This window comes from Heterocephalus glaber, unplaced genomic scaffold (genome assembly GCF_053883595.1).
Source record: "Heterocephalus glaber isolate CG9 unplaced genomic scaffold, H.glaber_assembly_v1.0 deba00001760, whole genome shotgun sequence".
Lineage (NCBI taxonomy): Eukaryota > Metazoa > Chordata > Mammalia > Rodentia > Bathyergidae > Heterocephalus > Heterocephalus glaber.
Genome location: NW_028258457.1, coordinates 5,295,449 through 5,321,955, shown reverse-complemented (window position 1 = coordinate 5,321,955; position 26,507 = coordinate 5,295,449). Strand labels below are relative to the sequence as shown.

The 26,507-nt window shown below is 49.5% G+C and overlaps 1 protein-coding gene across 5 annotated transcripts in view; it reads right to left on the bottom strand.

Annotated features, from left to right (window-relative positions):
- Positions 1–26,507, bottom strand: part of Gng7 (G protein subunit gamma 7) — a 110,454-nt gene that overhangs the window by 67,931 nt on the left and 16,016 nt on the right. For all 5 annotated transcript variants that reach the window (XM_021244865.2, XM_087201550.1, XM_087201549.1 and 2 more), the window contains exon 2: positions 12,567–12,622. The gene's annotated coding sequence lies outside the window, so the exon portion shown is untranslated. The remainder of the gene's footprint in view (positions 1–12,566; positions 12,623–26,507) is intronic.

Sequence of the window (26,507 nt, the reverse complement as noted above, 5' to 3'; positions counted from 1 at the left end):
CACATCTTGTCGGGAGCAATGCTACATAATTTTAGGGAAAACCCATTTGATTAGGCCTAACTCTCCTGCCTACAGGTTAGCTATGGCATTTTGAGACATAATTCCATTTTGGCCTCCGGTCACAAGTGAGACCTCAATGATCTGGTGATGTTGTGATGCTCCAGGACAAGATTACACTAGCTGAAGACTCCTGGGAGGAACAAAATCTTCATCTACTCAGTTTCTCATTGTTCTTGGGTTGTTACATCTTGTTTACACCAGCTGTACTGAACTCTCTGCAAGTCATTTGTTACATTTGTTTTTCCTGAAAGCTGGGGGCTTTTGTCTTTGCCGCCCAGAGCAGCACTGATCAGATCCAAAGCTCAGCTTCTTCTCAAAGTCTCATTTTTCTACCTTTCCTATAATTCGCCTTGCGCTACCGTGGCTCGCAGGAGACTAGGACTTCCTGCAGAGGTTCCAGTAACGTCCCCTTTCCCTGTTCCCTACACCTTCTTTATCGAGCCTCCAGTTGATGGGCACTTGGGCTGTTTCCAAGCTTAAGCTACTACAAACTGTGCTGCTATAAACATGAATGCACATATATCACTGTGGTATGATTCTTTTAATTCTTTGGGGAAGATCCCCAGCAGGGGATAGCTGGGTCAAATGGGACCTCTAGCCCTAGTTCTTTGAGGTATCTCCATATTGATTTCCACAGTGGTTGCACCAGTCTGCACTCCCACCAACAGTGGAGAAGGGTTCCTTTCTCCCCACACCCTCGCAGGCATTTGTTATTGATTGATTTCTTGATAGCAGCCATTCTTTCTGAGGTGAGGTGGAATCTCAGTGTTGTTTTCATCTGCATCTCTCAAATGACCAGTGATGTTGAACATTTTTTCATATATTTATTTGCTGCTTTCACCTCTTTGTCTGAGAAATGTCTGTTCATTTCAGATGCCCATTTTTGAATTGGGTCTTTGAATTTGGGGGGTCTGATTTTTTCAATTCTTTATGTATTCTAGATAGTAGACCTTTGTCTGAGGTATAGCTGCTAAAAATCTTTTCCCATATTGTAGGTTGTCTCTTAGCTCTGTTTGGTGGTTTCTCTTGCAGTGCAGAAGCTTTTTTTTTTTTTTTTGGTACCGGGGATTGAACTTGGGTTCTTGCACTTGCGCAGCAGGCGGCAAAACCACTGAGCTAAATCCCCGGCCCCAGAAGCTTTTTAATAAGATGAGATCCCAGTTGTTGATTCTTTGTGCTGGTTCCCATGATACTGAGGTTTTGTTCATAAAGTCTTTTCCTATGCCAATGTCTTCAAGAGTTCTACGTAACTTATCTTTCAGCAAGTTTAGTGTTTCTGTCTTAATATTTAGATCTTTAATCCACTTTGATCTTAGTTTAGTGCATGGTGATAGGTATGGGTCTAGTTTTAATCTTTGGCAGGTTGAAATCTAGTTTTTCCATCACCATTCATTAAATAGGCTATCTTTCCTCCAATGAGGGTGGTTGGCTCCTTTCTCAAAGATGAGGTGGCTAGGTATGTCTGAAGTTGTTTCTGCATCTTCTAATTGATTCCACTGATCTTTGGGTCTGTTTCTTTGCCTGTACCATGCTGTTTTTATCACAGTAGCTTTGTAGTATAGTTTCAGGTTGGGGATTGTGATACCCCCTGCTATGTCTCTGTTGCCTAGAATTGCTTTTGCTATTCTAGGTCTCCTCTGGTTCCAAATGAATTTTTGTATTGTTTTCTCTAGTTCTGTGAAGTATATCATTGGAATTTCAATCGGCATTGCATTAAATCTGTATAGTAGTTTTGGAAGTAGTTTTTCACTATATTGGTTCTTCCTACCCAGGAACAAGGGATGTCTTTCCATTTTCTTATATCCTTCTCGATCTCCTTTTTCAGAGTGCTGTAGTTTTCAGTGTAGAGGTCTTTTGCTTCCTTTGTTAGGTTGATTCCTAGATATTTCATTTTGAGGGGATGGTATTGTAAAAGGAATTGTTTCTCGAATTTTTCTCTCAGTGAGTCTGCTATTTGGGTATAAGAAGGCTATTATTTTTTGAGTGTTGACCTTATATCTAGCTACTCTACTGAATCTGTCGATTAAGTCTAGAAGCCTTTTGGCAGAATATTTTGGGTCTTCTATGTAAAGTATCATATCATCAGCAAATAATGACAGTTTCACTTCTTCCTTTCCTATTTTTATTCCTTTTATTTCTTTCTCTTTTCTAATTGCTGTGGCTAATGTTTCCAGGACTATATTGAACAGGAGTGGTGATAGTGGGGATCCTTGTCTTGTTCCTGATTTTAGTGTGAAAGTTTTCAGTTTTTCACCATTTAGTATGATGTTGGCTGTTGGTTTTTCATAGATAGCCTTAATCAGGTTGAGATAAAGACCTTCTATTCCAATTTTCTGTAGCGTTTTTATCATGAATGGGTGTTGGATTTTGTCAAATGCCTTTTCTGCATCTATTGAGATGAACATAAGGTTTTTGTCCTTGACTCTATAAATGTAGTGTATTACATTTATTGATTTATGAATGTTGAACCATCCTTGCATCCCTGGGATAAATCCAACTTGGTCATGGTGTATGATCTTCTTGATGACCCTCTGTATTCTGTTTGCCAGTATCTTGTTGAGGATTTTTGCATCTATGTTTATTAGGGAGATTGGCCTGTAGTTCTCTTTTTGGGTTGGGTCTTTCCCTGGTTTTGGAATCAAAGTAACACTTGCTTCCAGGAATGAATTTGGAAGCCTTGCTTCCCTTTCAATTTCCTTGATGAGTTTAAAGAGTAATAGCATTGGTTCTTCTTTAAATGTCTTGTAGAATTCAGGAGTGAAGCCATCAGGACCTGGGCTTTTCTTTGTTGGTAAATTTTTTATTATATTTTCAGTTTCACTCATTGTAATTGGGGTGTTTAGAATTTCTATATCTTCTTCATTTAACTTTGGGAATTTGTATGTATCTAGGAATCTGTCCATTTCTTCTGTGTTTTCCATTTTATTAGAGTACAGGTTCTCAAAGTAGGTATTGATGATCCTCTGGATTTCTGCTGGGTCTGTTGTGACTTCAACTTTTTCTTTCTTAATTGCATGGATTTGAACCTTTTCTTTCCTTTTTTTTTTTGATAAGGTTGGCTAAAGGTTTATCGATTTTATTTATTCTTTCAAAAAACCAACTCTTTGATTCATTAATTTTTTGTATCATTCTGTTAGTCTCCATTTCATTGATTTCTGCTCCGATCTTTATAATTTCCTTTCTTGTATGAGCTTTGGGTTTGTTATGCTTTTCTTTTTCTAGGAGCTTGAAGTTCTCCATTAGGTTATATAACTGAGTTCTCTCTGTTTTCCTAATATGGGAATTGACTGCTATGAATTTCCCACGTAGAACTGCTTTCATTGTGTTGCATAGATTCCTGTATGTTGTACTGGCATTATCATTTACTTGTAGAAACTGTCTAATTTCTTCTTCTTTAATTTCCTCTGTGACCCACTGGTTGTTCAGGAGGATGTTATTCAATTTCTGTGTGTTTGTGGGAGTTTGGCGGTTTCTTACGTTATTGACCTCCAATTTTATTGCGCTATGGTCTGATAATATACAGGGGGTAACTTCAGTTCTTTTACACTTACTTAGACATGTCCTATTAGCTAGCATGTGGTCTATTTTGGAGAATGACCCATGTGCAGCCGAAAAGAATGTGTATTCTGATTTTGTGGGCCAGAACACTCTGTAAACACTTATTAAATCCATTTGTTCAATAGCTTGGTTCATTTCTAGAATTTCGTTGTTAATTTTTTGTCTAGATTACCTGTCTATTTGTGATAGTGGGGTATTGAAGTCCCCCACTACAATTGTATTAGTGCTTATTTGATTTTTCATGTCCATTAATATTTGTTTTGTATAGTTGGGGGCATTAGTATTTGGTGCATATGTATTTATAATTGTCATCTCTTCCTCTTGGATTGTTCCCTTCACAAGTATGTAGTGACCATCTTTGTGGCTCTTGATTAGTTTTGGTTTGAAATCTACTTTGTCTGCAAATAAGATTGCTACCCCTGCTTTTTTCTGGGTTCCTGTCGTGTGGAGAACTGTTTTCCATCCTTTAACTTTCAGTCTATGAATTTCCTTTTGAGTTAGGTGTGTTTCTTGTATACAGCATATTGCTGGGTTTTGCTTCTTAATCCGTTCTGTCAGTCTATTTTTTTTGATTGGTGAATTGAGGCCATTAACATTGATAGTTATAATTGATATTGACTCATCCTTGTCATGATGTTTTGCTGTTGTTGGTTCGTTTATTTCTTATTTTTTCCCCCATTCCCTTTAGTTTCTTGACTTGCCTGGTGGCTTCCCTCTGTTGGGCCTCATGGAGTTGTGACCTTCATTGTCTTTTTCTAGGATATTGCTTAGAATTGTTTGGAGTGCTGCTTTGGTGTTCATGAAATTTCTCAGGTGGAACAATGCTCTTTATGACATCTATAAAATCCTTTTCAGCCCTTGACATCAACCTAACCCTGGGAGTGACAGCCCACGGCACTCCCAGCTTCAGCCTGTGCACCCGGGCACCATTTCCAGTGTGCAAGAAAAAAGGAAGGAGGAGAATTAGACTTTTCTATGGAAGAAGGGAATCTGAAGAGGAAAATAAGGTCTGCTGTTGGCTTTCCTGATGGGCCTGAACTAACCAGGTGAATGAGCCCTCCTGAAGTGAGAGACCGGGAGTGTGCGAAGACCAATGTAAAGACCCAGCCAAGGCAGATTTCCAACCCACAGAACTGTGAGCTGATAAATGAGTGTTTTATAAGCTGCTCAGTTTATAGTGCTTTGTTACACAGCAACAACTAGCTGATAGGCATAGGATAGGAGGAGAAGGAGGAAGAGAGCCATGCGTTTATTATACACAACTTTTCCATACAGCCACCTCTGAGAGGCAGGGACTGAGGCTAAGGCAGGAGGATCCCAAGTTGAAGCCCAGCCTGGACAACTTAGTGAGACCCTGTCTCAGAATAAAAAAACAAAAAGGGGGGCCAGGGATTTAGCTCAGTGGTTCCGGTGCCTGCCTCGAAAGCGCAAGGTCCCGAGTTTGATCCCCGGTACCTAAATAAATAAATAAGGGTTGGGGATGTAGCTCAATGTGAAGGCTCTGTGTTCAAACCTCAGTACTGGAAATAAATGAATAAATAAATAAGTAGGCAATCACAATAAATGAGGGGCCATGGCTGTGTGCCAATAAAACTTTACTTATGCAAAATGAAGTTGAGTTCAATCCCTGGTACCAAAAAAAAAAAATGAAGTTGAGGGCGGGAGTTGGCCTGGGGCCTCAATTTTCCACTCCAATTCTAACAAATCTTTCCTATTCTCACCAACTTCTCAGTGAAGCCGACTGACCCTAGAAATGCCACTGCTCAGAGAGAAAGGAGGCAGGAAAGGAGAAGGAGAGGAACCAGCCCACGTAGCCTCTCATGTTTCTGGGGCTTCTAGCCAAATAAGGACAACTGTGCCCGAAAAGAACAGCTCAGAGCAGAGAAGGGGTGGAGGTGAGGACTTTATTCACAAAAGCAGGGGTGGAGCTGATTCCAGGGCCATTTGTGCTGAGCTGCAGGGCTCCTTGAAGACCATGCAGGTGGGGACAGTGGCCAGGCAGGAGGACAACCAGGGACAGAGACACAGCCAGGGCCCCACCACAGGCTGAAAGGGACCTCTCTACAGCAGGGCCAACAAACTTTTCCTTTAAAAGGACAGGCACAGAATATTTTTGGGCTGTGCAGGTCAGGCAGTTTCTATGGCAACCATCCAACACCTCCCCACACCTCACTCAGAGCAAATGCCAGGTGGACGCTGTGCCACTGGATGGGTGGGGCTATGTGCCAATAAAACTTTATTCAAGGGCCGGGGATTTAGCTCAGTGGTTCCACCTCCTGCCTCGCAAGTGCAAGGTCCTGAGTTCGATCCTCGGTACCAAAAATCCCCACAAAAAACAAAAACCTTTCTTCAGAAAAGCAGGCAGGGGCCAAAAACAGCTGGTGATGAAGATTTGACACTGCTGAACTCAAAGGCCCAGGGATGTTGCTCCCAGGGCACCTGTTTCTGCAGTGATCTCTCTTATGTCTTTCTTCTTTGAGTGGAGCCCCAAAACATCTCGGGGTGAGGGGTATAGCTCAGTGGTGAGTGATTGCCCACCCTGGGCAAGGCCTTAGGTTCCATCCAGCACCGCAACACATACACACACACACACACACGCACACACACACACACACCAAAGCGATATGTATTTTATGCCTTGATTTTTACATCTTAGGAGGGAATCTTTATTGATTGATTTTTGCAGTACTGGGGTTGGAACACAGGGCCTTCACACTAAGCTCCACCCTCACCCCTTTTTACTTTTTATTTTGAGACAGGGTCATGGTGAGTTGCTAGGTTGCCCAGGGTGAACTTGAACTTGTGATCCTCCTGCCTCAGCCTCCCAGAGTGCTGGGATGACAGGGCATGGGCCACCATCCCCAGCTATTGCTATATTTATTTTATTTTATTTTATTTTATTCTATTCTATTTTATATTTTATTTTTGGTACTGGGGATCAAACTTGGGTCCTTGTGCTTGCGCAGCAGGCAGTGAAACCACTGAGCTAAATCCCTGGCCCTCTATTGCTATTTTGTTTTTTTGGTACCTGGGATGGAACTCGGGTCCTTGTGCTTGGGCGGCAGGCAGCAAAACCACTGAGCTAAATCCCTGGCCCTCTATTGCTATTTTTAAATACCACCCTGGGACTTTCTCCAAACCCATCTCTTTACATGCAGGGAGAATAAGGGGCTGGTGTGGGATTACTAGGGACTTTGGGAAGAATGAAATGACTGGGATATTGGTTCTTTTACTTGACAGGACCATGTAGCGCTCTTAATAAGAAAGTTACAATGTGTATTTGAGCAGGTCATTGGGAAGGATTCTGCCTGGAAAAAGCAGCTGTCCCCATCCACGAGGTGGGGTCCATCACTTCCCCTCCCCTAAGCATGGGTGGGACTCAGGGGCCAGCTGGCAAAGAACAGAGCAGGAAGCCAGGTTGGCCCCAGGGACACCTGAGGACCCCACCTCCACCAGACAGTCGAGGGCAACTCACAGGTGACATTGTGGGGGGCGATCCTGATAGGATGGGAGGAGAGGGTCCCCTGTCTCTGTGTGTGTCCCCAAATCTCATAACCTCGGGCTGATCACATGAAAACAGAAAACCTGATCAAGGGCTCCACAGAACACCGGCTGGAGTTTCATGGATGGTCAAGGTGCTGGGGACAGGACAGACAGAGGCATCATCACAGCCCTGAGGAGCCTGAGGACACTTCATGACCAAAAGTGACCAGGACTGCTGCTGGGTGGGCCCCTGGGCCAGAGACAGAACAAGATGGGAAGCACTAGTGACAAGGGAATAAGCTGTACAGTTTATTTATTTTATTTTTGGGGGGGGTTTTGAGACAAGATCTCACTAGGTAGCCTAGGTGGATGCCAAACTCACAGTGATCCTCCTGCCTCAGCCTCCCAAGTGCTATGATGACAGGCAGGTGCCCCCACACCCAGCCAACAGTGCAGGTTAGTCAAAGCTGTCTTCTTCACTGGCATGGGGGTGCACACCTGTCATCCTAGCCCTCTGGGAGGCTGAGGCAAGAGGACCACAAGTTCAAGCTCAGCCTGGGCAATATAGGAACTTAGTGAGACCCTGTCTCAAAATGAAAAACAGAGAAGAGGTAGGGATGCAGCTCAGAGCAAAAGGCCTTGGGTTCAATCTCCAGTAAAGAAGAAAAAAAGTACAGTAATTCAGAGCCATGATCAGCCAAAGCCACAAATAAAGAAAGCCAAGGCAGACATTTTGGTGAGTGGCCTCAGCACATCCGGCACTGGTGGGCCTTGGTGTACCTACTTGGGCTTCCGTGGTCCTCAACCCCATGGTGGCATGGGAGCCCTTTCCACAGTGCCCCCAGCTGCTGCTCCGGTACTGGGGATTGAACCCAAGGCTTTGCACTGAACTACACTCCTGGCCCGTTTTATTTTTTCTTTTCAGGCAGGGTCTCATTGAGTCACTAAGTTGTTCAGGCTGGCTCGAACTTGAGATCCTCCTGTCTCAGCCTCTTAAGAGTGCTGGGATGACAGATGTGTGCCACTAAGCCTGGCTGCCTGCAGCTCCTGAGCAGATGCCACCTTGGCCCGCTAGGTTGTGGCTTCCCCATCTGCCATGTGTCTGCTCTGTCACACTGGAGGCTTTCTGCAGACAGATGCGGACAAGCACGTGGGTGTGCACTAACTGCGGGAATGCGGTGGGGACAGAAAATACAATACGGAGCCCTCGTCTGCCAACGCCCCGGTTCCTGGGCAGTGGCCAGAGCTGTGAATACGCCGTGCATGATGCGATGCCGTCTGCCCACTCTCCTGCCTCCCCCGGGGCCCTCCAGCCTTTGACTCCTTATCGTCCGTGACTGTCACCCCCACGTGTGCTGAGTCAGTGCAGGCTGCGTGGCCGTGAATCCGATGCCTGCAGAGTTGGGCACCTTCCCGGCTTGGGGCGCAGGGCGGGGGCGCGGGCTGTGCCCGGCATAGCTAAACGATGTGCGCATGCGTGATGGCCGGGGGCTCCGCCAGCGGGACCGGTGGGTTCCCCGCCCATGGATCGCAGGCAAGAACCTCTCTGGACCTCGGTTTTCAAATCAGGAAAAGCGGAAGCAATCATAGACCTAGGAGAGAAGCCGAATCCACAGGGCTCAGAAGAGCAGGGCGCTGCCTCAGCTGTGACGAGCACATTCGTCCCCAGAGCTTGCTGTGTTCCCCGGGGACAGGCAGCGGCCTCAGGGGAGAAGCGAGGCTTTGGGGAGAAACCAGGGCCGGGGCGCTCCAGGCCGCCGCAGAGGCCCCTGAGGGGGTCGGCACAGCGCCCCATAATCACACACGCACTGTACGTGCTTTCTGCGGGCACCCGCGCCCGTGAGCACAGGGAGCCCCGTGAGGCTCTGACTGTTCCCTCGGCGCCTGCGCCTGGGAACAGGTCGCCCGCGAAGGCTGCTAATGCGGTGCCTGCACCACGCCCGCCCAGGGGGGGCGCCCGCAGCACCAGGGCCTAAAACCTCCCCGTGCTTCCAGCTGAGCCGGTCCCTACCTCCCGGGGACAAGGACCTCTCAGAAAAGCCGCTCTGAGCTGTGCAGGCCTCAGAGCCCTTGTGCTCCGCGAGGACGACGACAGGCGAGCAGCAGGCCGAGCAGCGCTCATCCACTGAGGGTCCCCGGCCCCATACGGCACAGCTCAGTACTGGGCACAAAGAAGAGAGGCTGATCACAGGACTTTACAACGGGGGTGTGGAGCTGGCGGGCCACAGGTACAGCCACCTGCGCCCACCCCCACCCGCGGGCATCAGGCGCATCCTGGGAACTCACGGACCTCCTCTGCCCCCTGCTGGCCACAGCTGGTAACTACAGGCCTACAACAGCGGCGCCAGGCGCCTCAGCGCAAGCTCACAATCCTGGGCCGGGGTGGGGGTGGGGGGCAGGAGTGTGTGTTGGGGGGTCGGGGTAGTGGGGATGGAACCCACTGCCTTGCACTGAGCTACATCCGCATCCCTTTTTATTCTTTTACACTTGATCTTAGCCAAAAGGCCGAGAAGCGATCCCCTTTTTATTTTTTTATTTGGAGACAGGGTCTCATTAAATTGCCCAGTCTGAGCTCGAAATTGAGACCCTCCTGCCTCAGGCTCAGTTAGTACCTGGATTACAGGCGTACTCCCACCCTTTAAAAGAAAGTCAAAGCCGCTGATCAGAGCCTGAGACTGTAGCTTCACTTGGTGACATACTGGCTGTCCTAGACAGACTTCCACTTAGCAAAGAGGTCCCTGCGGGAATCTGGCAGCCCGCGGAGCCTTCGTCCCATCCCCCGCGGGCCCCGCAGGGTGAGGAGTCCATGGTGCCTGTGTGTGCTTCTCACACCACGCGGCGGCTGTTTGTTGACAAAGTAGGAGCAGCCTTGGCCGCCCTCTCCGAAGATTCCCGCAGGAAAGGGTAACTGCGTAACAGAACACTCGGCACCAGCACCGACCCCTGGCCCCATACCGGGCGTCCCAGCCACTGTGGCACTGACCTTAGAGGCACGTGCTGGCTGCGCAGTGTCCCGGGCCCTTCGGGTGCTGAGCGGCACTCCTGGCCCCACCCCCTTTGCGCCCCTGGGCGACCCACACGTGTCTCCCTCTTTACCCAGTGTCCTGAGTGTCCAGGGTGGGGTCCGCATCACCCTAGTGAGACCCACAAGGGAAGTAAAGACATAAGCGTAAAGCCTGCAGCCAAAGCAAGGTACAGGGGATTTTTTAAATAATCTTAAAATGTGAAGAATGATGCAAAAAAGACAATGGAGAATCCTGATGTATATATATATATATATATATATTATATAATATATATAATATATATATATATATTTTAAAAGCCAGTGGAAAGGTCTGTAAAAAACACAGCAACAATTCATGTCAGAAGCCCCTAAGGAGCCAGGTGTGGTGGCTCACAGCTGTCATCCAAGCACTCTAGGAGGCTGAGACAAGAGGATCTCAAGTCTAGGCCCAGCCTGGGGAACTCAGTGAGACCCTGTCTTAAAAAACAATGTTTTTTTGGGCCGCAGATTTAGCTCTGGGGAACTCAGTGAGACCCTGTCTTAAAAAACAATGTTTTTTTGGGCCGCAGATTTAGCTCAGTGGTTTCGCCGCCTGCTGCACAAGCTCAAGGACCCGAGTTTGATCCCTGGTACCAAAAAAAAAAAAAAAAAAAAAAAGCAACCATAAAAAACAATGTTTTTTCAAGAGCTGGGGTATGGTTCAGTGGTAGAACGTTTGATTAGCATGTACCAGACCCTCAAAAACAAAAAAAATCCTGCTGATCTAAAACTCTAGGTGTGTACATCCACAAATGCAATTCATGATACCTGTGTTTACAGCAGCACAATTCATAATAACTAAATCTTGGAAGTAGCAGATACAGTGGTGCCTCGGTTCACAGACTCAATTCTTTCCATGATTCTGGTCACAAACTGAGTTGGGCGAGAACGAAATCAAGTTCAGTGGTTAAATTCAATGTTGACCTGATGGGAAAATTTGATTTGGTTCTCGTCCAGTTCAGTTTGCGACCAGAATTGTGGAGAGAATTGAGTTCGTGAACTGAAGTACCACTGAATATCCATCAACAGATGAGTAGAGAAAGAAAATGTGGTATTTACACACAGAGGGGTATGACTCTGAGTCATGTGTAGAACAATGGGTGCATCTTGAGACCATAATGTGAAGTGAAACAAATTGAATACACAAGCTTAAATAGCACATGGTTTCTCCTATATGAGAAATACAAAGTGTACATAAAGAGCAAAATAAAAGGTAGATAATAGGAAGTAGGGAGATAGTTCTTTCTCAAATGGAAAGGAGACCAAGAAATGGAGGGAGGAGGAGGAATGCAAACATTAAGTACTACAAGTATACTAATAAAATAATTTAAGAATTAAGACCTTAATGGGCTGGGGATTTAGCTCAGTGGTTCCGCCGCCTGCCTTGCAAGTGCAAGGTCCTAAGTTCGATCCCCGGTACCAAAAAAAAAAAACCAAAAAGACCATAATGATGGTCATCATGTAGAAGGCAGTTTAGGGGGCCTTGGTCTGCTTTCTATGCCCCTCCCCATTTTTACAGGAAGTAGAACTGTGTCCAAGCCTGACATAGATGACCACGAGTGGCGGTGAGGTTCCCTGGCCTCTCATGCTCAGCGCCCCCATATACGCCTTGCCAGCATCAGAAACTTAAAACAAAGTTAAACATGTAGGACATGGTGGTGCATGCCTGTCATCCCACCACTCTGGGAGGCTGAGGCAGGAGGAATGCCAGTTCAAATGCAGCCTGGGCAACTTAGCAACTTAGCAAGACCCTGTTTCAAAACTTTAAAAAAACCAAGAGGCCCCTACTGTGTGTCTGGCTGTGTGATTCTTGTGCACACGACACTCACGTTTTCCCCAAGTTCCTGTGTGGGATGCCACCTGCTCTGCTGTGATACAGAAGGAAGCCCTTACCAGGTGCGGGCATCACTCTCCCCTCAGAACTGGAAGCCAAAGAAACCTTTTTCTTTATAAAATACCCAGCCTCGTGCACTTTGTTATAGCAACAGAAAACAGACTAAGACAACACATTTCAGTCCTCTGTATCCTCTGGATCCTGGCCCAGACTGAGCTCTGCCCTCGGCAATGACTACTGCCCTTCATGAAACCAGGTGAAGGAGGCAGAGGACAGAAGCTCCCTGCAGACCCCTCTGGGACGGCATCAGGACAACCGAAAGGCAGGTGGCACGGCCACGAACTTCTGCTTTTACACTGTCTGGGCTTCCCCAAGACCAGAGCCTGCAATGCTGTGACCCTCACTTCACGGTGAGACGCACGGTCGGCAGCCAGGCACCATCGCAGTCCCTGCTGTCCCTGGAGACCAGCCCTTGGATTCGTCCCAACACAGCCAGGACACAGCCCAACTCCTGTTCTCATCCAGGCTTCAAAAGCACCAAGCGATCGTGGTACACAGAGCAAAGACAAATATCAGGGCACCTACCTGTGCGTGAGGCCTCAAGTCCCCAGCCCAAGGTCCCGGCTCCACAGCTTCACTCCCTGGAGGAAAAACACAGTGCATGAGTCTGGGGCCCGTGGTGGGAGGAGCCAAGGGTGGCAGAAAGGTACAAGCCTAGATGTAGACAGTGACAGAGATCTGTTTGTTTTGCAGTACTGGGGATAAAAGCCAAGGCCTCTCACTGAGCTGCATCCCCATCCCTTTTTACTTATTTTGAGACAGAGTTTTGCTAAGTCCCTCGGTTGCCCAAGCTGGGCTCAAACTTGTGATCCTCCTGCCTCAGCCTCCCAGAGTGCCCAGCAAAGACCATGATAGAAATCTTTTGGAGAATCTTGCCCTGGAGTCCCTCTGCCTAACTGTGGGGAGAGTGGTAGGCTTTAAAGTACAGAGGTTAGCTGGAGATTTAGCTCAGTGGTTCTGCCCCCTGCTTCACAAGAGCAAGGTACCGAGTTCAATTCCCGGTATCAAAAAAAAAAGTACAGAGGTTAAATATAAGAAGACAATTTGGCAAGAAAGGTGTACTCGTGGTGCACAGCGCCATACTGTGACTCTTCCATGTGTTTGAAAGTAAATTGGACCTGAGGGTCGCCGGTCACGTGACTTTTGTTGTTGGTGAAAAGATGTTCAATTGCATGATTGGCGCTTCAAGAGGAAGGAGAGCTGAGTCAGCGCTCTGTGCCCACCGCGTCCGGGCGACCAGCAGGTGGCGCCTTGGAGGAGAGCTCCGCAATCCCCGCCCGGCCTCCCAGCAGCCCAGGCGCCGTTTCCCAGGGCTGGCTCTGCTTCGGGTGCTGTTGCTATACAAACGACCACGTGCCGAGTTGGACCCCCCAAGAAGGTCACTGTGTAGGGTCTTGGGACCCTGACACCCCCCCAATAATTCATGCTTAGTGTCTCCATCCCTGTGTACACTCGGGCCAGCATGTGCTCTGGTGCGTCCCGGGCTCTGCATGGCATCCCTGCCCTCCACTCATTCTGTGCCAGCAGCTCCGGGAGTCGTGACGGCCGCACGCGTCCCCAGCCATGGCCCAGCATCCCCTGGGGCACAGTCACGCCCCAGGAGACCCCAGTGACCCCATATATGACAAGAAGTGGCTGGGGGCCTTGAGTTGGGGAGCTCTAGAACCACCAGACACGGCACGGGGAGCCCTCGGAACGCAGGGCCCAGGACCCCGAGGCTGGCCGCTGGCAAGGTGGTCATGTCATTTACTGGTGGCCAGGTCAGGGCTACATGGGGAAGGAGGCTGGGAATTTGGTGCCTGAGCTCAGGAAATGGAGCGAGGTCCACGGAAAACTGTCCCCAGCTCAGCTACTACCCAGAGTAGACAGCAGGCGTGGGGGGAGGGGGCTGGTCTGGATCCTCCTCGGCCAGCCAGGGCCACACCCAGCCTCACTGGCCTTTCCTAAGGACAGAATGAGGTGACTTACTTATTGTGTGGAACTAGGGACTGAACCCAGGGCCTTTGCACTGAGCTACATCCCCACCCCTTTTTCATTCATTGAGACAGAGTCTTCCTAAATTGCTGTATTGTGGAGGCTGGGCTTGAACTTTCCATCCTCCTGCCTCGGCCTCTCCGAGTGCTGGGATGACAGGTGTGTGCCACCATGCCCCGCTAAATGAGATCATTTTTATAAAGTTTTTTTTTGTGTGTGCGTATACTCAGTTTTCAATAAATTCTGGCTTCACCAGATACAATACAACAAGAACAGCGCTTCAATTCTGGGTGTTCTGCCCCAAACCCACAATAAAAACACCTTAGACACATGCAGGTGGAGAAGCTCTATACAACAGGGGTCTCTAGCAGGGCGGCTCAGCAGGTGAGCAGAGAGCGAAGCTGCCTGGTTCCAGCCGCTCCCATCTTTCCATCACTGCCCAGCACCGCCTCTTGCAGGATCAGCTTGGCCTTAAATTCTCAGAGGAAAAACCCGCTGTGAACTGCGCATGCGCGGGATCATCACCGTGCCACCTTCCACCCCTCCCCACCCGTGGGAAAATCATCTCCCAGAAAATCGGTCCCTGGTGCCAAAGATTGGGGACCGCTGCTACAGGACACCCGGCAAAGCTGGTCGGACCCTCTGATGTTCTCTGTAACTCCTCTGAAATTGTAAACTGATGCTAAAATTTAAAGCTCATTTTAGGGCTGGGGGTGTGGCTCAGGGAGTCATGCATGAGGCCCTGGGTTCCATCCTCAGCACCTTAAAAGAAAAGTTCATTTAAAATAACATCGTAATTTTTTTTTTCAGGCAGGGTCTCGCTATGCAGTTCAGGCTGGCCTTGAACTCACTATGTAGCCTAGGCTCGTCTCAAACTCGGAGCAATCCTTCTGCCTCAGCCTCTCAAGTGCTGGGGTTACAGGTGTGCGCCACCAGGCCCAGCTTAAAATTTTTTTTCTGGCCAGGAATGGTGGTGCCCACCTGTAATCCTAGCAGTCTGGGAAGCTGAGGCAGGAGGATGGCAAGTTCATATGCAGCCTGGGGAACTTAATGACTTAGCAAGACGCCATCTCAAAATAAACAAAAGGGCTGGGGATGCAGCTCAGTGCAAAGGCCCTGAGTTCAATCTCCAGTACTGAAAAAAATATTTTTAATTAAAAATTTCAGGGTTTTTTTCTTTTTTAAAATGCTAAGCTGGAGGGCTGGGGATGTAGCTCAGTGGTGCTGTGCCTGCCTTTCAAGCTCAAGTTCCTGAGTTCGATCTCCAGTACTGGGAAAAAAATTTAAAAATGTATAAATAAATAAATAAATAAATGCTGGGGTGCACTGTTTTTCCTGAGCTCCAGTTAATTTGCTGAAATAGCCACTGTCAACTGCAGGTGGCGCCCAAGCTGCAGAAATGTTCTGAACTGCCCTTAAGGGAAGCCTGAAAGATTAGCTCAACCAAGATCCTCCTCTTGGGACTGGTGCTTTTGGGGCCCTAAGGCAAGAAAGGTGGCCCTGGCAGCAGCTGTCAGCAGGGATGCATGATGAAAGGGCTGGAGCAGCATCCCCACAGAGCTGCTGGAGGCCAAGACTCCATGTCTCCACCTCACAGGAACTGGCTATGCATATAACTCTGCTTTCAACTCTTGAATCAATTGCAACTCATAGGAAGTTGCAAAGACAGCATGGAGGGATCTTGTACCTTTTGTCCGGTTTCTCTAATAGTGACACTTTACAAAACTATGTGATAGTGTCAAAACCAGGAAAGAGAGAGGCCAATCTATTATATTGAGTATACAGACTGAATGGTAAAGATCTTTTTTGTTTTGAACAACCCTATTGAGACACATTGTTCACATAATACAGGCCATCCATTCAAAGTGTACAATTAAACCAGGAATGGTGTGGATTTCAGGATACAGAGAGGAGAGCACAGGGCTTGGGGCTGCACGGCCATCCGGACTGGGGGGGGGGGGCAGCCAGGTAGAAGCTGCCCCAGGCCTCCAGGGGGACCAACCACAGGGGGCAGATGTCACTGCAATGGTAGCAGCCTGAAGCCAGGGCCTTCGCACTGAGCTCCCTCCCCAGCCCCTTTTTATTTTGAGACAAGTTCTCGCTAAGTTGCCCAGGCTGGTCTTGAACATGCAATGCTCCTGCCTCAGCCTCTCAGAGAGCTGAGATGACAGGCATGCGGCAGTGCCTGGCTAAATGTCTCCCTTTGAAAGTGTGTAATTCAGCAGCTCTTAAGATAAATGCAATTTCCACAGACCCCGAAGAGACCCTGTGTCTGTGACGACCACGTGATTTCAAGCCCAGGGTCCCCAGGTGAGACGGGAGTCCCGCAGCTGGGGTCACAAGGGCTCAGGATGCACATGCAGACAGCAAGGTGACCATAGTTACGTGGACCCTCCCCATCCATGGAGCAAGCAGAAGAGCGGAGGCATCGGGGCCCTGGGAGGCACCACAGGAAGTGCTGGGCCTTGGGTGCCAGCTTCAGCCGCATCGTGACAAAGGAGAACAAAAAGCTCCCTGTCGCCCTTGCTTAAGGGACGGCTCTTCCAGGCTGCTCTATGTGGCTCCTCATTCTGACAAAGCTCAGGAGATTGACACTCTGAGCACCAAGACACTGGAGACAGAGGCGGCTGCACCGTCAGTCCCCAGCCCTGGGGCTGCACTGCCCACACAGAGCTGGGAAATCAGGGGACAGGGCAGGAGATGCAGGGTTAGCTGGGCCCCAAGATCACCTTCCCTGCTCAGGTCCCAGGGCGCCACCCAGGGTGACGGCCAGGCAGAGTGGGGAAGGACGAGGGTCAGTCCCAGAAGCTGGCCCTCAGGATGTGTCCTGCTGTCTCCGGAGCAGCCGGTGAGCTTGATTTTATCCCAGATAAGGAACCCAGGGTCCCCCGGGCACCATGCACCCTAGAACCAGAGAACTGTCCTCCCTGGGGGTCCTGTGTCCCCAGCCCCAGTCAGCTCCATGCCCTGTTTGGAGCTGACCTGGTGCCCTGGATTTCTGACCCCCGATCTCCCCGTCCTCTCCTTCCAGAACTTTCTAATGCCACCTGGGACTGCCTGACCCACCCCCTCCTTTGGACACCCGGCCCCTGGTGGCTCAAGGTCCCCTCGGCCCCACCTTAGTAGGCTCAAGGGCAAAGGGACAGCTTTTGTTGTCCTTGCAAAGGTCAGGCGGAGCTGGCTCTGCGAGCCCCAGTCCCCTTTCCCATGTCCCCCTTTTTGTGCTCAGTTGCTTCAGACCTTGCCCCCAAAGCAATGCAGCATGGCCCAGGTTGGGACACCCAGAGCAGATCAGTGCCATGGGGGGCGGGCAGTGGACACAGAGGGACAAGGAGCTGCCACAGCCTAAAACCTGTCACTCCTCTGCCACACACCGCTCCCTGGCTCTGTCCCCAGCTGTGTCCTCCATCCTGGGACTCAGGTCCAAGTCACGTAGACCTGGTCACCAGGTCCTGATCACCCTTCCGCAGGGCAGAGGCAGAGAGGGACAAAGGGCAGCTGGCGCTCAAGTCCCCTGGTGAGCAGGGCGCTTTGATGCATCCACCCTGGAGCCAGGGCTGGAGACACCTCTGCCCCACTGAGCCCAGCCTCCACCTCAGCCGTGAGTTCATGTGAATCGTCCCACACTGACAGCTGTGTTGGGGTCTCGGGCAGGGCAGGGGAGTCTTAGATGTGACAGTGGCTACTGTCCCCTCCCCACTCCACAGAGTATTGGGGAGTGGTGGCCCCTGTGTCTGGTGAGGAGGAGGCAGATCAGGGCAGAAACTTCTAAAAATGTTGTAGGGTGGGTGGGTGAAGGTGAATAGAGACAAAAAGTTTGGTAAATGCTGGTTTCTTCTGCTTGGTTTCTTGATTAGATGAAAAGTCAGCATTTCTTGTGGCTTTTGTCTAGATGGTCCCCCAAAGCCTCAGGCAGTCATAGATGGGGCTTTTTCAGAGATGGCTGAATCTAGAGTGTGTGATTGACTGGTGGTGAAATGCTGACATTAAGGATGGGTGATGAAAAATCAGTCCACTAATTGGTTTGGCACCATCCTAATCCCAGTAGCCTGGATCCAGGGACAGAAAGAGGCTTGTCTTGTCCTTTGCTTGCTTTGCTGCCTTTTCCCCATCATGAACTGTTTCTCCTGTGCTGCCCCTCTGCCACACCACCCTGCCTTGGAGCTAGCCAGTTACAGACTGAAACCTCTACAAACTGTGAGCCAAATAAACCTTTCCTCCTTTAAGTGTTGGGTATTTTGTCTCAGCAGTGGGAGAGAAGTAACTAAGGCAGCATTAATTCAAAACTTCAAGGGGAGGAGGGGAATTCAAGAGCTAGGCATAGTGGCTCACACCTGTGATCCCAGCATGTTTGAGGCTGAGGAAGGAGGATTGCCTCGAATTCAAGGCCAGCCTGGGTTACACAGTGAGACCCTGCCTGAAAAACTAAAAAACAACAACAACAACAACAACAACAACAAACAGATAATACCACAAAGCATTAGAATCATGCTTATTGTTTCCAAAGTCAGCTGTGGTGTGGCCCAGACTTGTGGGGACTCAGCTGTTCCACTCTGTTGTCAGCTGTGAAAGGGGCTGAGATGACCCAGTTGATGGATTGAGACAAAGACTAAACACTGACCACAAACACAAATCCCAATACAGGGAGGACCCTGAGACAGCCACTCCTGAATCCCAAGACAAAGGTGATATTGAAAAGCACAACTTGGTAAGTAGAAAAGAAATAACCTGACTTTAGCAATGAAAAAAGACCAGAATAAACATTTTTTCACAAAAAGATCAATGGAATGGCCAATAAGTGTATGAATAAAAATGTTCAACACCCGGAATCATCAAGGAAATGCAAAGCAACATCACACTGAGACATTATCTCACCCCGTAAGGATGGCTGTTACCAAAAAGACCAGAGATGCCAGGCATGAAGCGCATGCTGACAATTCCATCTATTCTGGAAGCTGAGGCAGGAGGATCGCCAAGTTTGAGCCCAGCCTGGCAACTCAGCAAGACCCTGTCTCAAAATAAAATAAAAAGGGCTGGGGGTACAGTAAGCATCTGCCTAGCAGGCACAGGCCCTGGGTTCCATCCCAGCACCGCACATGGAAAAGGTTAATGACACAAATTAACTATTGTCCATCACAAGGTCAGGAGCACTCCAAGGTGGCCGCCAATGACATCGATTCTTGGCAGTCACACCTGTGGGTGGCGCTGTCCAGGAAGTAGGTGGGCCAGGAGATGGGCTGTCACCGGTATCACAGACCACATGACTGCGACTTTGTCTTGCTTAGACCCACAGCTTAGCCAGCGGCGTGGAGGACACTAAGGCAAGGGAAAGGGGACAGCCAGCCACACAGTGCTATTTCTAGACTCTGAATTTGTACTGGTTTGTTACGCAGCACTAGCTACCTAATACAAGAGGAGACTACAGTCAAGGCAGATTAATGACAGGAATCCATCCTGAGAAGTAGGTTCTCCGGTGATTTCATCACTATGCCAACATCACCCATCCCTATGTAAACATACACAAGTAGCCTGCTGCACAACCACATGCAAGGTTCAGGACCATCGCACATGGGAACCACCAAGTGAAGCAGCTATGCAGTGTCTGACTGTATTTAAATAAACCACTCCAACAACAGAATAAAAATAAGACTTCTTGAACACACGGGTAGCAGTTTGTATGCTAAGAATCATACATATATACATATATATGTGCTCATTTAATTATCAGAACACATATTACTATTCATTTCTCTTTTTTTTACCAGGGATCGAACTCGGGACCTTGAGATTTCAAGGCAGGTGCTGGAACCACTGAGCTAAATCCCTGGCCCATTACTCATTTCTTAGAGGAAAAATTATAAATATATTTGTTCATTTAATTTTCCAAACACATGGTATTCATTTCTCTTTTTTTTTTCTGGTACTGAGGATTAAACCTAGGGCTTTTGCACTGAGCTACATTCCCAGCCCTTTCTCTTATTTATTTTGAGACTGGGTCTTGCTAAGTGGCCAAGTTGCCCAGGCTGGCTGGGCTCAAACTTGAGATCTTCCTGCCTCAGCCTCCCAGAGTGCTGGAATGACAAGCATAGGCCACTATGCCCAGCTTTATTCACTGTGTGTGTGTGTGTGTGTGTGTGTGTTTGTGTGTGTGTATGCGTTGCAGTACCACAGAATTGAACTCAGGACGTTGCACTCGCTTGCCAGGCAGGTGCGGTGTCACTGAGCTACACCCCCAGCCCTATTCACTTTTTGTGGAAAAAAAAAAAAACTGAGCAAGAATTAATTATATATTTAATTATAACTCATTATTATTATTCACTTCTTGGGAATGACAATATTGAGTCAGTGAGAAAGAGAGCAAGTGGCTGAGGGTCACGTGTCAGAAAGGGCACAATCAGGACCTGATTCCAGCACAAACTCCTCGTTAGGGACTGAGCCTGCCAATTAGAAACACTAGATAGGGCAGAAGTTGAACTACACAAGGGACAAGGGCTTGGCTAACCTGGCCCACTGCTTGCTTCTGTTGATAAAGGTTTTTTTTGTACCAGGGATTGAACTCGGGTCTTTGCACTTGCACAGCAGGCAGTGAAACCACTGAGCTAAATCCCCGGCCTGATAAAGTTTTATTGGTACACAGCCAGGCTGTTCATCACAAGTCACCTTGGCTGCCTTCACCAGATCTGGGGATGGCTCAGTATTCTGCAGTGAGCAGGTGATCCGCAAGCCACATGTCTATACTCGGGCCCTTGACAGGAAGAGCAAGCTATCCCTGACCTACAGTGGAGCCTGGAGGGCCTAGGACTCCAGGCACAGATCACAGGACAAATCCTAAAGTTTCCTGAGTACAGTAATATAGCAAAAACGATATTGGTAGATCTCGTGTGCTGGAATCTTTAGGGGCCTGGGGGCCCCCAAATACAGCAGCGTCCATCCCAGTAACTGTTCAATGACTGTCTTCAAAATCACAAAATAGCACCCACAATAAAAAAGAAAGACAATGCAGGGCAGGTGTGGTGGCGCATGATTGTCATCCCAGGACTCTGGGAGGCCGAGGCAGAAAGATCTCAAGTTTAACCCCAGCCTGGGCAACTTAGTGAGACCCTGTCTCAAAATAAAAAATACAAATGGCTGGGGACGTTGTTCAAAGGATGTCCACAGAACCAAAAGGCAATGCTCCTGGTGGTCATTAATTCATGACTGGCTTTGGAAGGATTTCTCTAATTCTGCCCGCAATGTTCTTTTTGGAATATCTTTGGTTTTGGAATAATTTGTCGTATAGGAAAAGTCACAAAGGGAGTACAGCGCTCCCAAATACCTCTGGCCAGAGCGTCGGCTGCTGCCACCTCCCTTATGGCCAGCTGCCTTTCTGCAAAGGGCTGAGCAGGACACAGTGCTGGCTTCGAGGGCTGGGCCTCTAGCTGTGGCATTGCCGATGGGACCCAGGGCTTTTGTGATGAGCGACATTCCTTGGCTGGAAATGGATGGGTCCGGACACCGTGGAGTTGAGTGAAATAATCCAGGGTCAGAATTCTGCACGTTCTCCCTGTAATGTGGGATCTATAGACCATGGGAAAGTAGAAGGGAGCCGATGATCGACAAGAGGGAGGGGAAGCAGGAGGGAGGGGTGTCAGCATGGGTAATGGTGGGATGGTTGCGAGCAAAACGCAGTGTACACACTGAACCCCCAACTGTGGAACTAGGGTGGAGGGCGGGGCAGGGGCGCAGGGCTCAAAGCATGTTATGCGCATGTGCGAATCTGCTCAAAGGAAACCTGTTCACCTGTATAACCAACTTTAAAAAGTGAAAAACTAAAAGAGCAAGTGAAAGATACAAACCACGAGTTATGGCAAGGGCTGAGGATTCTGACTTTAGAAGACAGGGTGGAGGAGAGAGGGAAGGAGAGGACCTAGCACTGACATCTGATGAGCCGGATTCACTCACCAGCCTGGACAAGGGCACTCGGGTTTCCCACATCCCTGGCAGCACCCTGCCATGTCCCACCTCAAGGACCCAGTAGGGATTAACCCAGGCCAGAGTCACCCCTGTCCCAAACCCTGGGAACAAGCCGCCAGCACCCACCCTGGGTCACTCAGTCCGATCACCCTGGGAGTGTGGCTCTTGGGCTCGGATGCAAATCCTATCTGGAAAGGAGAGCATGGAAGGGGACAAGCTGAGAAGTGGCTGGATTAGGGGACCATAGGCGTCCCAGGGATGGTGATGAAATGGCGGTAGGGTGGGATGTGCTGACGACTCTGACAGCTGCCATATCTGGTGAATTCAGGATGGACACTCAGAGTGGCCAAGCCAAGGAAGGGAAGCACCGGGGTTTCACAGGTTACAGGGTTGCCTGTCTTGCGCTGGTTCCCAATCTGCCCAGGGCCACCGAGTCACTTGGTCCCCTGTAAAGCAGGTATCGCTGCGGGGTGATGGCACGTGTGGGGCCCAGTCATTCTCTGGGATGGGGCAGTGTCCCCGGGCACTGCAGGGTGCTGAGTGGCATCCCTGGCCTCCTCCTGCTCCATGCCAGGAGCTCCCCCCGTGTGACAGCCACATACGTCCCTAGATATCATCCAATGTCTGCAGACAGAATCACCCTGGGCTGAGCCTGCTGCCCTAAGACATGAACCTCGAGGGCAGGGACAGCCAGGGACCCAGCACTCCGTGACAGGCATGAATCCCACCTGCCGGGGCTGCACTCCTGCTCAGGGATGTGTGGGTGGCCCGGGCTGTCACAGCCCCTGTGTCATCCCACGCTGACATTCCAGGCACGTGGCAGAAGCACCTCGCGGCCTTGGAGGCTGGATATAGAAACACAGCACTGTCTTTTGTCCCATCTCTGAAGCTGTCACTCATCACCACGGCAACCATCTAAATATGTCACCTCGAGGCGCTGATTGCCAAGGCAGAGAGCGGAGGCTGGTGACAGCTCCCGCCCAGGTGGGGTGCAGGCGAGGGGGAGGTCACGGTCATGGCCACACGGCTGACGGGGCCAAAGGACATAGCACCAACACCCTCAGTTCTCTGAGCTCGCTGCTTCTGCGGCCCTCCCGAGCCACCCTCCAATTTACACGCTCCGCCTGCAGGAGCAGAGGGAGGCTTTTCCAACAATGAATGCGGGGTGTCTCCTGGGCACTGTGCACACTGGGACTGGCGGGGCCTGCTCTGGGGGGCGTTCTGGGGGCTTCGGGTGCTGAGCCGCATCCCAGCTCCCCACCCCTCCATGCTAGGTGCTCCACTGGTTGTGACAGCCACAGATGTCCCCAGATATCTGTGTCCCCTGGGGACAGAATCGCCCTGCTGTGCTCTGGAGCCGTCTTCGCCCCCGCCCCTTGGAAGTGTAAGGCATGGGCATGCAGACGGCAGGGGCTTGGGAAGAGACCAAGTCGCAACCAGAAAAGAAAGAAAATGTGTACAAACCAATTTTTTTCTCCATTCACATTTAAAATAGTGGCAGAGTCTCCAGGCAGTGCAGGGTAGGGACACACAGTCTTTCCTAGCAGAGGCGCAGGATGGTGTTCTGGTTAAAAATGGGCCTGTCTGGGCTGGGGATTTAGCTCAGTGGTTCTTGTGCCTGCCTTGCAAGCACAAGGTCCTGAGTTTGATCCCTGGTACCAAAAAAAAAATGGGCCTGTCTAGGGCTGGGGATGTAACTCAGTGGCACAGCACCTGCCTGGCAAATGCAAGGTCCTGAGTTCAATCCCCAGTACTAAAATAAGTAAATAAATAAATAAAAGAATGGGCCTGTCTAGCTTTGAGCATTGGCGCATGTCTGTCTTCCCAGCTACTTGGGAGGCTGAGGCAGGAGATCGCAAGTTCGAGCCCAGCCTGGGCAACTTAGAGACTTAGCAAGACTCTGTCTCAAAATAAAAAATAAAAAGGGCCGGAGATGGAACTCAGCATGAAGGCCTTGGGTTAATCCCTAGTACCACAAAAAAAGAAACAAATAAATAAAACAACATCACCAGAGATACGTGAGGAGGAGGCCACATTACCTGGCCTCTGTGGTCTTCCCCTCACACCCATGGCCCCATATTTCTTGTGTCTAAGCATGAGACAAACGTCACACAAATGGCAGTAGATGGAGTCTCTCGAGCCCCCTCCTCTTTCAAACTATTCAGAGAGCCAGGAAGAAAAGATCTGAGACCCTGTCTCAGCTCTGGAACAGGTGACCATAAATTCCACAAGCGTCCTGACTGGGTCTGAAAGAAGACATGAGGCTAAGCTAAGGGAGCCCAGAGGCAGCACGGACTTGTGCGAATCCTGTGTGTCAACGCCAGCCTAGTGACTGTGACAGATGTCCCACGTCAGCACGAGGTGGTCATCACCAGGGATGCTGGATGGCAGGCGAGTGGGAACCTCTCTCTACTGAGTTCCTCCTTTTTTCTATAAATCTAAAACTGTCCTAAAATGAAAAGTTTATTAGAGAGAGAGACACGACAGGCAATTAGTTACTTAAGAGAGAAAACGCTTTAGAAAGTGATTGAAGGAACATTAGGTTCCCGTGACAGCATCGCATAATGAGCTGATTATATAAAATCTAGAGGAGAAAGAGCCTAAAAACAGGATATGCAAATCGGCGAGGGAAGTGAGCCTGCTGAGAATGGGGGGGATGCAGGCGGTGGGGCGCTGCCGCCTCCTCCCCAGCCTGGTGACAGCCACCCAGGACCCACTCCATGCCGGAAACAGCCAGTGTGACAACCACGTGTCCCCACGCACAGCCACTGTCCCTTGGGGAGAGAATCACCCCCATGAGAACTGCTGCCCTACAAGTTAATCCATCCAATGCTCCCACAGGGTACAGAACAGCCTCATTCTACAGATGGGGAAACTGAGGCTCAGAGAGAGGATTAAACCAGTCCAGTATCACCTGTCCAGGAGGCAGCCTCAAAAAAGAGGGCATCGTCAAGAATGTCAAATCCATTTGGGGGTGGGCTGCCCATCTGTTGCCCCAGCTACCCCACAGACTAAGTTAGGAGGACTGCAAGTTTGAGCCTAGCCTGGGCAACTTAGTAAGGCCATGTCTCAAAATAAAACTTTTTCTTGAAAAAGGGCTGGGAGCCCAGCATGGTGGCACATACCTATAATCCCAACACTCAGGGATGCTGAGGCAGGAGGATCACAAGTTGGAGCCCAGTCTGTGCAACTTAGTGACTTAGCAAGATCCTGCTTAAAATTTAGAAACAAAATAAAATAAAAGAATAAAGAGGAGCTGCGAGTGTAGCTTGTGCAAAGGCTGGGGGTTCAATCCAACACAAAAAAGGTGGGGTGGAAACGTAGCTCAGTGACGAGCACTTGCCTAGCATGAGCAGGACCCCGGGTTCTAATCCCAGCACAGCAAAAAAGTAAAAAGTAATAGCAGGGCCTCTGGACTGGGCAACTGATATACAGAGCAGGGGTTGAAAACCTATGGCCCCAGGCCAGATCTGGCCAAACACTTGTTTTTGTCAATAAAGTTTTATTGACACACAGCCATGTACATTCCTTTGTATGAATGGATGGCACTTTTGCATGGCAATGGCAGAGCTGAGCTGCTGCACACAGACCTCTTGGCCTACACAGCTAAAAATTTTTACTATCTGTTGCTTTGCATAAAGTCTTCACCATTTCAAGGCTCCCCCACACACCTTTTTTTGGTTTTTTTTTGCAGTACTGGGGATTAAACCTGGACCTTCATTGAGCTACATACCCAACTCTTTAATTTTTTTTGGTACTGAGGATCAAACTTGGGTCGTTGGGCTTGTGAGGCAGGTGGCGGAACCACTGAGCTAAATCCCTGGCCCCCCAACCCTTTAAGTTTTGAGACAGGGTCTCGCTAAGTCTCTAATTTGCCCAGGATTAGCTTGAACTTGCGATCTTCCTGCCTCAGCCTCCTGAGTAGCGGCACTGAGCTCTTCTTTGTGAACTCTCAGTTAATATTTTGTTGAAGAAGCAGAGAGCCTCCCAGGGATGGGAGGAATTCCTCCTGGTGCTGGCCAAGGTGACCAGCCATGGGCTTCCCAACTCCACCACCGGACTGGTGGCCTTGACCTTTCCCACCACCTGCTCCCCGGAACCAGCTGGCTCCAGGATGGAGCTGGGTCTCCGAGGCCCCAAGCACAGGCCTCTGCTCACTACTGCAGCAGAGCCTTGGCTCGTGGCCACCCTGGTCCACAGGCTGGGTTCCCCTGACTCTCAAGGTTGACCTGCAGTGCCAGCCAGGAAATGTGCTGCGCTATCGCCTCTGGCACAGCACTGAATGCTGGTGCTGTGGGTCACAGGAAGCTCTCTGATCTCAAGGTCACCTTCATGCATGGTCTCCCCACCCCCACGCTGTGGACTTCAGGCCTGAATCCTTCTCTGCTACGGGTGCCCTGGGCACCACAGGGTGCTGAGCAGTGCTTCAGCCTCCTCCTACTTCACACCAGCTTCCCTTCAATTGTGACCACCACAAACCTGTCTCCATCTGAGGTTTCAACTTTCCACCTGTGAGCTGCCACCTTTCTGGTGGCTACA